Raw genomic sequence first — 12,427 nt, 5'->3', positions numbered from 1 at the left:
CATATTCCAACAGTTTTTCCATCGCTTGCACAGAGAGAAAATCTGATCTGATGTTGATTTGCCTGGAGTGAAGCCTCTTTAGTATGAGCCAATTATATTCTGGGCATATGGCACTATCCGGCCTAGCAAGATAACAGGTATAATTACAATGCCTGCACTATGTGATAGCTCCCGTTTTATGTATGGAACAGATAATGCCTCGTTACCAGTCGTCAGGAATTGATTAGCTGCCCCACACCTTGAGCATAAGTTGATGAACTGATTGGTGTAGTTGGTCGCCTCCATATTTAACCAATTCGGCTGGAATTTCATCGGCCCCTGGTGACTTATGGTTTTTAAGCCGATGGATTGCACGGACTGTTTCTTCTATGCTTGGTGGTGCCAGCATTTGCCCGTCGTCTTCAGTTGGCGGGACCTCCAACTCGCCCATATTTTGGTTGTTGAGCAGCTCATCAAAATACTCAACCCATCGCTCCAATATGCCCATTCTGTCGGAAATTATATTTCTCTCTTTATCTCGGCAGAATGAGCATCGAGGTGTATAAGGCTTCATCCTGCTGACTTGTTGATAAAACTTCCACGCCGGGTGTGGTTGCTCCCTGTACTTTTCGGGTTCGCAGAGCTTGTGGTTCTCCCAGGCTACCTTTTTCCGTCTGTGAAATCACTTCTCCGCTCAACGGAGTTCTTGATAATTGGCTGCGCGTGCTCGCGTTCTTTGAGAATGCAACGTTACTCGATATACAGCATTTTTCCCATATGAGGTTGCTAGCGTTAAATCCAGCGATGTTTTCCAGTTTCGCGGAAAGAAACCGAGTTGAATAACCCTATTGAATAACTGGGTGGTGTACTTGATAGCGATAGGTGGTAACTCTTTGCCCATTTTGGTGGTAATGTTGTCAAGGCTAGCCTTTTTTGGATTGATTTTCTGCAGTACGCAATTGAGGACGTCTTTCGTTCTTATTCGAAACCCGTTTACTGGCCTAGCAGGGAGTAATCTGGATGAAAGTGGATCAGTCGCTTCAGCTTTTTGGTTGCCCTCTGTAGAAAGTAGCTAGCTGCTGCTTCAGTCTCGGGAATCAATGTTCCTGCCATTCCCGCCTCAAATTTTGTTTACTTATTATCAGCTATTTCTGTTGATTTCTGCTGATATGTTCCTGAACCCACCACTACTGTTCAGCGGTGGAGAAGAGTTTCGAGCTGCTGCAACGGTGCATTGATTGAATTGCTTGACAGTATTGTGGAGGTCGTGGGAATTTTTCAGTAGAACTCTGACGCGGAGATGGGCGCTGATGTATTTGTTGTACTTCGGGTTTGTTTAAAGTTATTGCCTTACTGGTGATAGTCATTATAACAATTGAGTGATCCGAAGATAAGTCAAAGTTCGATGTGGCACACATATTGTCTCGACGGAGATTTCCAAACCCCAAAACTAATAAGATCACGAATTTTGCACAGGTCAGCGGGCCAATATATAGGCTGCCCTGGATAATTATCATCAAGCCTCTGGACCTGCTTGTAGAACAGTTGTCTGTCTTTCGGAACGATTATTCTTGATCAGTGGGTGTGCTTGGCATTACAGTTCCCGCCACAGAAATTTTTTTTCCAAGAGTGCTAAAAAGGTTATTTCGTCGCTAGATTCGGTTAGGCGGATAGAGGTAGCGCGAAGGTATTCCCTACAGTAACTGTTTAGAGCCAAGAGTCTAAGCCGGGATTTGATTAGCATGTCAGTTCTTGGTATCGCAGGATGTGTATCCTTGCATCTGGAAGTGCTTCTTTTGGGTCGCCGTATTGAAGCACGAATTTACCGGCCAAGGCTTTACATGTGCCCATGTCTATTTCATGAAGGATTCGCAGGGTTATGGACTACGTATAGCAGATTAATGAATAGTTAAGATTTTGTGGTTAATAATCACATTCTAATTTTTAAATCCGTCTTCTCGAAACTGCATGTCAAAAATAGGGTGCTACCGTAGCCCAAAATCAATCCAAAGAAATTCTTTGAAATTTTCACGACTTAACAAAGCAGAGGCATATGAAAAATTACAACGACCCGAACGATTTTCTAAGGTGTTTTTCTTCTGTGTATTCATTCATTGATTCATTGATGTAGGAGTAAAAAAGATGAAAGGTCAAAGTGAAAGATTTTGGTGTTCAATCCAAAAAATAGTTGGTATGTAGAGAATACTTCTTGGCCCACCATTGATACAAAAAAAACTGAAGAAAGTATTTTAGTGTAGCTAGTGCTTTCATCGTATGCGCTGTGATAGGAAGACCGAAGTGGCAGTATATAGGTCACACAATAAGGAGGCCGACAATTGCATTGCCGTCTATGCCATGAAGTGGAATCCACTCTCCCAAGATGGCCGACAAATGGGTCTCCCCAAGGGCACTTGGCGCAGAACAGTAGAGGACAGGTTCAAACGTCGCGGGAAGTCGTGGGAGAACTGAAGTGCATTTTAGATGGTTTTGTCAGTACATCTGTAGCATTGACCTCAGTTCCCACATTCTTGGCTTCAAAAACACTCCTTGTATTTCGTCTTTGATGAAGTGATAGCAAATATCTATATTTTTCTTTCTTCTTCTTCAGTCTTTGTCCCGTTCACAAGCGAGGTCGGCTAGATTAGATCTATGGACGAACTAGAAGAAATCGTGGCAGGATGTATTGATGTTTTCTACACCGATGAATCAAAAAAGGAACAGAATTCGGGAGCAGAAATCTACCTCTCGAATAAAAACGAGAAGTGGGCTTTTCGCTTGGGACAATATGCAACGGTCTATGGCCTTTCAAGCTGTAGTATGTGCAATCCTAAGAGCGACAACCTGGCTGATTGGCGACCGGTTGAAGGGCCAGTGCATCGCAATCTACAGCGACAGTCAAGCCTTGATCGTTTCAAAATCGTTTAGAAATATAAAGAGCGAATGAACTCCGTTTCTAGATTCAATACGGTGAAACTAATCTGGGTACCGGACAGCATTATTTTTCAGGAGTATTGTGGGCATTCTGACTGGCCAAAATTCACTACCTGTTCAGAATAGAGATTCTTCAAGATGACACATGTCCATCCTGCAATAATAAAGCGGGATCCACGAAACATTTTCTATGTGAGTGCCCCGCCTATAGACATGCACACAGAATATCGAACACTTCTGTTGCGTTAACGGTACTTTGTTTACCGAGCAATGAGTCGCGAAGGATAATGGCAAGATATTTCGAGCAGATTTCAAGGAAAGAACTTGTACATCCTTCACTTTTACAAGCACTGCCGACATTTGGAGCAATTCCACCTGTCCGCACTACCGGTGCTGCTCTGAGGTGGCGGGGAGGAAGGCGGGACGGCAACCCTGCCGGCTGAACCAAAACCAAGTGGTCGAGGAGAACCTCCACGTGGTGGCACCGGGAAACGCTGTATCGCATTGGCTTGCCGGCCGTGATGCAGTAGGCGAATGCTCCAAGGGTTAATAAGGGCGATCAGACCCGAGTCTGCACGGGGACTCATCTGATGTGGCTTCGGCCACGAAACCTTACCAGGGGTATACTGGTACCATGGGAACCGGGATAGGACTTGCATAAACTGGTACCGTTGTTGCTTGTCACAGCGGGGCTCTGATTGTGGTCCCAAAATCAATCCGTGTCTTAAGAAGACCGTAGGATTAAGTCCCCATAACAGGTACTTACGTTAAAACCCCAAGGACTTAACTGTCCGCACCACCGAAGTCGAGGAAGCAACAAAACGAATGAAATCGGGAGAGCAACAGGACCGGATAATATCGCATTTGAACTCTGGAAAGCGAACGGCTGGGATCCAAATGTGACTCAATGAATTCTTCATTCGGCTTATTCACGAAGATAGAACACCATCTCACTGCCAAGAAAGTACCACAATTCCAATATGGAAATGGAAAGATAGTCCAGCAGAATGATCAAATTATCATACGATCCGGTTGCTGTCCCATGCATTGAAGATTTTTGAATGCATTCTTTACAACCGTATGCGCGACATCGTTGAAATAATCGTGTATCAAGCCAGATTTGTCAAAAACCGCGGAACCACTGACGCAATATACGCTGGGCGGTGAAACACCGTGAGAAGCATTTCTGGTGCTTAACTACCGTACCGATGAAGGCAACAAGTAGTTCCTGAAATAAGTATTATACTTATATGCTAAATAATATTTATTTGTAAACAGGAGAAGCTACTTGTTTAACTCTTATTCACCTCTACGATACGACACTTTTTTGTTCACATTCAAATCCTTGTATTATATCTTGAGACCTTGAAAATCACATTGGGAGAACTAAGCAATCGTAAGCTTAACAACACTAAAATAGATGGTTTCCACCCCGCACGAAAGGCATCCATTTTATTCGCACATCCAGCATCAACATAAGATATTAAAAATATACTATTATTAACTTTATTGGAGCAACCCTAAGTTGCTAGATAGCAACAATCCTTATTATTTCCAAACCAAGTCGCCTCACACCTCCCCCCCTGATACCCCCGGGTAACCGGTAGTCAACCTGGTAGTCAACTAACGTGAGCAGCGACAACGACGATGACCCAGCATATCATTGATTTATGATTTGACAAACGATTCAGAATAGGGTGCACATGAGCTGACAGCTGTAGCATTTTGTTTCCTTAGTATACGAGAGTAGCATCTCGTGAAAACAGCTTTCAGGCTACAGCTGCCTCCGTCGCGACAATAATCTTGGCAGGGCTGCAAGTATGTTGGAAGCTATGAGACCATTAAGTTCGCAGTTGGCTGGAATGAACTCCCGACTATCGCCTGATTCCTGCTTCGAACGCAAACTCATATAAGGATTTGTGTGAACCTACGCGTGACGTCCCTGCTTATATAAACAATCACGGTGACCATTTAAGGCCACTGCATTTTCTAGCAGAGATAGCGGCATGCAACTGGGGCTCAAATTAAAATAATAATACCACCAACAACAAGGACAAACACAAGGACGGAACCGGCAATATTTTTAGAAGGGGTAACAATACACCACGATCACCGCTTCTGGCAGCTAAAATGGGTGATTTCATTATAAACCTCTTTGCAAGAAGCACGAAGTTACGACCGTCACCTACTGAAAAAATAAAAAGACCCACTGTTCCAAAAATGAAGGCAATGGAACTGAAAAAGGGAATGTCACCGTAGAGGCTAAAAATCCTGGCGACCAAAAAGGGGAGACTTCATCGAATTCCAGTTCAGAGAAGGGACCACGAGAAAAGATAGCAAACTCTAAGCAGCGTGACACTCTTTTGTCGAAAAAGCATGATAATAAACTCCCGTACCAGGCCGAAATGCAACTTATTTCACCACAGAGGGTGCACCTCATCCGAAAGACAAGGGTAGAGGCTACTCAAGAAGTACGCTGGAGTCCTACGAAAAATGAGGGCTGTTACAATCGTCCAATGAAACATCTCCATGGAAGTCAAAAATGGCATAATAGAGATGGAAGAACTAATGGATCTTATTACACACCAGCGAAACTCCTGGAAGATAGCCGGAGAGAAGCTGAGGAAAAACTACATCGCTAGTGTAGCCCATAGTTGCTCAACTCGTCAGAGGGGCGAACAAAAAATTGAGAAAAGGAAGCGAGGGGAAAATACCATGGATCTGATGAGACGGTAGCCAAGCAATAACAACAAGTTGAATGGCCACGGCAGCAGCTTCACTGTAGCAAAGTTGAATAGCGACGGCAGTGGCTCCGCTGTAGCAAAGTTGAAGTCGAGTATGACGTCAACATCAGCGCCAAATAAACAGACGAGGGGCAAACCACGGTCAGAGGCCATTCTAATCAAGCCGACCGAAGCGAGATGTTTCGAGGAAACCCGCAATAACGCCGACCAGAAGACGCTGGATCAAATGTTAAATCAATCCGGCGGACTCGGACCGGCGACATATTTGTCGAGCTTGCACCGAAGACTAATAAGAAGAGTACGTTCTGCAAGACAGTCCAGAGCATTCTAGGCACGAAGGCAGTGGTGTTCCCATGTGCACCCTTGAAATAAGGGGTCTAGATTGTCTTCTTAATACAGAAGAGGTTGAGGAAACGTTAAAAAGGGATTTCCCAGACATGAGCAACCTTAAGGTGGGAGTAGCGTCTGTCAACTACAGAAGACAAAAATTGGCTATTGTCACTGTCCTTGAAACAACCAACAAAAAAGCCGGCAAAATAAAAATGGGGTGGATTATTTGCAGAATAAGTCAAAGGGCAGTTCCAACCCGCTGTTTTAAGTACTCGGCATATGGACATATAGCAAGGACTTGCAAGAGCACGACAGAAGCACTTTGTGTTACAAATGAAATGAACCCGGGCACAAAACGAAGACTTGAACGTCGGCGAAGTGCTGTGTCCTTTACAAAGACCACGGTCTGCAGAAAGAAAATGTGGCTCATATTCCGGGTCTGGACATTCATAGGTCTGCAAAGAAGAGTTACAGAATTATCTGCATCATCCACAGTATCGACAGTTCATAGGAGTACAACTGCTCACAACTTAATGGGGCAGATGGTACTAGAAACAAGAGTTAAATTGCTGCTTGTCAACGAACAAGGTAGGCGCTCGTGATATGCTGCTATATCTAACACTGTTGTCATCATCTGGATGAGAAGTACGGTTCATTTGTGAATGCGGGCCCATAGTCAAAGAGGCGACTTCGTTTGGATTCGTTGTACGGAAGTGATGCTTTTCAGGGTTTCCCTCACACCGCTCTTCCCAATGTTCTGACGTCCGGTAAACACCTATGAATATCGAGAAAATCGATGTTTCAAAATTTGTCGAAGCTCTCTCAAGAAGGATAGAATCAGCGACAAGACTCAAGCGCAGACAGAAGAACTGTAACTGAATCGCTAGCCTATTCAACAATGAGCCTTATCACCGTAGCTTGCAATGCATCGGCTCCCAAAAAGAAAGTGGGTCCCCGGGAAATTACCTATGTACTGGTGGATGGCTGAAATTAAAAGCATACCAAGTAACTGCCTCAGACTTCGGCGGATTGTTCAGCATGCAAGAGGCCAGACGAGGTGATGCTTAGATCCACAGAGTATAAGACTGGCAAAAAGGAACCCCGTCATGAAATCAGGAGGCAGACGGCACGCTGCGGGCAGGAACTAATCAACGACATAAACAAAGAGCAATCGGGCCTCGGGTATAAGCTCGATGCCCATCGGGCACCCTGCTTTATGGACACAGTGACGATGAAGAAATCGTGCAGGACCTTTTTGCTGTCCACACTATCCCAACTGATGCTGTCGATGGAGGAGTGAGTACTAAGAAATGCCCACGCTACACTGCAAAGGAATTAGAGGATGGTATTCCCAGTGAAATGCTAAAACTCGTAAGTAAAAACAGCGGAATCTACTACTCGTCGTATTCAATGCATGTTTACCAGCGAGCATTTATTCCTCCCGCTGGAAGGTTGCGAGACTTGTACCCATAAGCGAGGGCAAAGCCGACTACGAAGCGTCGTCAGCGTATCGTCCGCTCAGTATGTTGGACACAGCGAGTAAGCTGCTTGAGAAGCTCATCGAGCTACGATTGACTGACCCAATACGTGCTGCGAGATACTGCTCACCAACACAATACTTTCCTAGAGGGGGCCTTCCGCAATTGAGGAGGTGATCCAAGCGGTAAAACTGCTTGAGCCACTGGAAAATCGTTCCCATAATCCAGACTACCTATTGCGGATATTCATTAACAATTGAAGGGCCATCCCTTACTCTACGAGACCTGGGAAGGACACCGCAGAATGAAGACAACATCGGGGGCAGCTCAGAGATCTACCTTTGGCCCAGACCACGATAGTCCTCTACGACTCATCATTCCTCAGGCATGAATCTGATACGGTCGGATACGCGAATGATGTTGCGGCACTGGTTAATGCACGCACTGTTGAGCAAGCTCAGCACTCACTGGGAATGACGATGGATGATGGTTGGCTGAACATTGACTCTCCTTCCCTAGCCTATTCAGGTTAGTGAAACCCTGGTCTTGTCAAAGCCCTCGAAGAAATACCTCGGCATCACGAAAATGAGTGTCTACGAGCAGGTTCACAACACCGCAGACAAGACTGGATGTTTGCGATGTGAAGGCTAGCAGGCGTCACCTGCTGATGAACCCGGTTCAGTCCGTCCTTCTGTACATTTCCGGAGTATGGACTGCCTCCCTCAATAAGAAAATGCATCGTTAGCGCGTAGTGCAAATACAAAGACGAGAGGCTCTGAGAGTTGTGCCCGCCTATCGTAGCTCCTCGGCACTAGCAGGAATGGTGATAGCCGGAGTTATTTCGATCGTTCTCCATGCTAGCGAGCGGAGCCCTATATCTCAGAAAAAATGAAGGGAAAAAAGGAAGCTGTCGCTTGTGAAGAGAGAGACCATACTTTCTGCACAGAGCAGTAATCTCGTGAAAGAGAATCGAGCGTGTATGGGTCGCATATCCCCTCCAGAACGTGCGACCGAGATTCAATCGAAAGCACGGTCAAGTTGACTATTACCCAACCCAGCTGCGCAACGGACATGGCTATTTTCAATCTTACCTGCACACAATCGGAAAATTACGACCGCTCGACTGCATTTATTGCAAGGATGTGATGGACGACGCCAGTAACATGTTTTTCTTCTACAGAAGGCAGGGGTGCCATCACTATCACCTTTCAATGGAAGGGGGTCTTGCGTCCCCGGATACCATAATTGAGGCCATGCTGCAGGATGAAGGCACATGTTGCCTAGTCGCCCGTTACACTGCAGACATTCTTAAGGCGAAAAAGAGAGAGACGGATAGGAGAAATGCCATGAGAACCAAGGCTTCCTGAATCCAGACTCAGTTCCGGGTCAGAGTCCTAGACGCCCCAGAGGGTGGTTTAGCCGGTAATCTGTCTGCGACTTTGTGCGTGAAAGCAAATTTAACCTTCCTACCCAAAAAATGAGAGAGTGTTTTGAGATTGATTGTTTTTTTTTTCAGTATTTTCGGTTGAGTAGTTCCTTAGAATGGTACTTTGAAATAATTGGTCTCTTTCTTCAGACAGACAGACAAACTTACACACGGCCGGATGGTCAGGGGACAACTTCCACCAAACCTTCAAAACGTGATTATTCAGCTAAAGCAAACACATCCAAAAAAAATTGCCTCACACCCAAATTGCTTGGTCAGGAGCCTTTCACACAAAAGCCCATATTATCGTATGCAGTAGAAAATTGAAGTAACCTCAATGGGGAAAGGGAGTTCAAAAACCCTTTCTGCACACGAAATTGGATCCCGAAGACGATTTGCTTCCCTTTTAGAAATATTTTTCAATCTGACATTAAGTTCAGTAATAATAATTTTGAAAAGAAGATTGAAATGTTGGCAATACTTTTTAAATAATACTAGATTTTATGGGAAATTAAATATTTACCACTGCAGCTGAATTTTCATCCCAGGAGAGCATATTGTCTTCATCTATGAAGTAGAAGATGAGAAAGGCGGAATTGCAATCCGACTAGGCAGCTTGGCAAATATTGAACCTCATCAATAGTTTTCTGCATCACCAGGAAGCATTCACTAAATAAAAAAGGCGGTTATCATGGCCACATCGACTTCCACAGATCACCATGAACCGACGTTATATTACACATGATCCACCATGGTGGTTGCCTATTGTTCGTGCGCCGTCTGTGGAAATAGCAATTCAACGAAATATCTAGAACATGGGACATGGTCCTCACAGAGTATATGATAGAATCAAGGAACTATAATTATCTTGATGATGCTGGCCTGCACTTTGTCGGATTCTGTTTGAATTGCAGGAGCAATTTAGAGCAGCATCATCCTTGTCCTTCACGAATCACGAAAGCCACTAATTGATTATAAATTGGATATGGTTGAATATATGACATGCAGTATTTAGGACAGGTATGTATTAGAGCCTGTGCAGGACTCGCAAGCATGTTGGGATATTTTTTAATCCCAGGACATTTTTTGTTTTGGAGAAACTGTGTCGTGTGTGTGGAAACCGTTTTATTATTCTGCAGAGAGGAGATGATGGATGCACTTTTTTGGGACGCTGATTTGATTTGATTATGAAATGAGGGTACCAGGTTGACACAAGCTTCAGGAACTTTTTGCTGGGTTAGTGACGAATAAATTTAGGAAGCACTGTTCTGGTGTTTCGAATGTCAATTAAATCATTTATTAAATTAAATCATTTAGTTTCAGATACCGTGTTTCAAATAAAAAAATCAAAAGCTTAATCCAAAATCAGATAAGAAAAATAGTCTTAAAAATTGTATCATCAGCAGCGACTATGTGGTAACAAATGTTACATAAAAAATGCATTCAGAACAACATACCTAGGTTTTTATGTACACGTAATGTGTAGATAGAATAAATGAAAACATCCTATTAGATGATGATCCTGGACGATAACGAGCCTAGAAGGAAAACTAACTGAAGTAACACATGCCCGGAACAACGAAACAAGAAATCACATAAAAGGTGAATCGACAAAAAGCGCAAAACTAAATCCCAAAAGGTGTGATTCGAGGAAACGACCTAAATCTGCAATTACACCCCTAGGCCCCTTTAAGACTATTGCACGACGTACACATACCTACCTGTATCTATATACTCCATATCCTTTCAATTTTCCTTTACACACCCTGTAATTTACGACGCCCGGTAGGCAACATGAAATCGTGCGGCAGCATTTCTTCCTAAAGGTTACACGCTAAGAATTACTCACCGGCGATTTGCAAACTGCAACCTGGATCATGCATCCTTGGCCGAAAACAATAGGGTTTTGTTGGAAGATCCGCCCGAAGACACTGCGAGGGCAATTAGCTCGGCACACCACAAACAATGTTCTAAAATGTTTCTCTCCCGTTCCTCATGGAAACTTGTGCCGAGTTGGCTCTATTTTGAGCAATCGATACCGGTAAATGGAAAAGCCCTGAATGAGGCTCCGTTAATCCAATTCGCAAATTTATTGCATTTGCTGATTCACACGAAAAACGCCTGGACTTGGCGAAATTAGCGTCAACCCGATTTGGTCCAGCGCTTTTTCTTTTTAGCGTTTACAGATCGACTCGCTGATGACGGTAATTACCGATGGGGGAGAGGCTCCGTTACATTATCCACTCGAAAATATACACCGGACCGGAACAAATTACACGGAGATATGCAAAATGATAAGGCGGCTTGTGTGCCAAAACAACCACCCCCCAAGCCACACTATGCACAACCTATCGCACTTGCACACTTATCTGTAACACGTTTGACCGATGTTCGAATCCTGCGGGGAGCGGGCGTTGCGCGATGTTATTTATCCTGTCTCCCAAGGACTTCACGTTTTGGGCGATACGATTGGAAAAGCACTTTTCAGATACACTGGAAGTCTAGCGGCGTAGACTCTATGCACACGATGTCTCCCTTGCATGAAAGACGAATCTCGTTTGAAGGTGAATCGGCAGACTGGCCATGAGGAAGCCTATTCGCGAAACTCGTTCTTCCATGTATGGCGTGAGGGTCAGACGGTGTCGATGTTGAGTATGGACATGGCTAGAACTGCTCGCATAGCGCCAGCCAGTGTGCCTTTTCGTTAAGTTTGTAGGTTATATTCCATACGAAAAGTACCACGAACGTTAGATGAGCTTCCCTGAAAAGCTATTTCATGAACTTTCCGCTCATTTCTTCTTGGCGTTCACTAGCGTGCAAACAACGCATGTCCACGCCGCAGCTATTCCGCCCTGAAGCACAACCGTGAGCAGGAGGCAGGATCACCGAAAACTATGATATTAGAGAGCAGCCGAGCGGTCTCCGCTCGGGGGTTGTAAGCAACTACCATTCACCTGGAGTAATTAATGCTTCGATAAGTTTAGGGGTGCACTTGAGAGTGAAGTCCTCGGTGGGAAACCAGTATATGGATTCACTTTTAAGGAATTTATTCTACTTCCTTTCAGTTACTCGAACACGATGTTTCCCTATGGATTCAAACCCGATTGCAGTAACAGAGGTGGCATGATTTCGCAGGGAAGTTGATATTTCCCGTAAAATCAACAAAGTACAGAAGCACGTGACCTTTACATGTATTTCAGATATTGGACCCTTTGAATAGCGGAGGGCTTCAGGCAAAAACGGATCAGATTTCAACATGAATTTTTCGCCCTCCCATGTGCGCTCCAAGCAGGAGAACGATAACACTAGGCCATGCAGTGGGAACTAATATGTGAACATTACCGACGATCAATTGCTTCAATATTCTCTGCTTCTTCTGGTTACTGACACCCAACAATTTTTAGCTCAGAATCGCAGCACACGGCAGAACATGGGTTAGAACGTTAAATTGAGCTCACCACAAATCGTAAACATGCATGAAGAGCGCGAGCGAAATTATTAATTATTCAATATGATTGGAAATTCGATAGTTGGACTGG

General features: G+C 44.4%; 1 protein-coding gene across 1 annotated transcript in view; it reads right to left on the bottom strand.

The window, feature by feature from the left end:
- The window catches only part of LOC119651918 (protein rolling stone), a 122,059-nt gene extending 110,499 nt beyond the window's left edge, over window positions 1-11,560 (bottom strand). Inside the window, exon 1 of the mRNA XM_038055746.1 lies at window positions 10,738-11,560. The gene's annotated coding sequence lies outside the window, so the exon portion shown is untranslated. The remainder of the gene's footprint in view (window positions 1-10,737) is intronic.
- Window positions 11,561-12,427: the final 867 nt, after the last annotated feature.

Source organism: Hermetia illucens, chromosome 3, assembly GCF_905115235.1.
Source record: "Hermetia illucens chromosome 3, iHerIll2.2.curated.20191125, whole genome shotgun sequence".
Lineage (NCBI taxonomy): Eukaryota > Metazoa > Arthropoda > Insecta > Diptera > Stratiomyidae > Hermetia > Hermetia illucens.
This window is presented reverse-complemented; position numbering and strand designations above follow the sequence as displayed.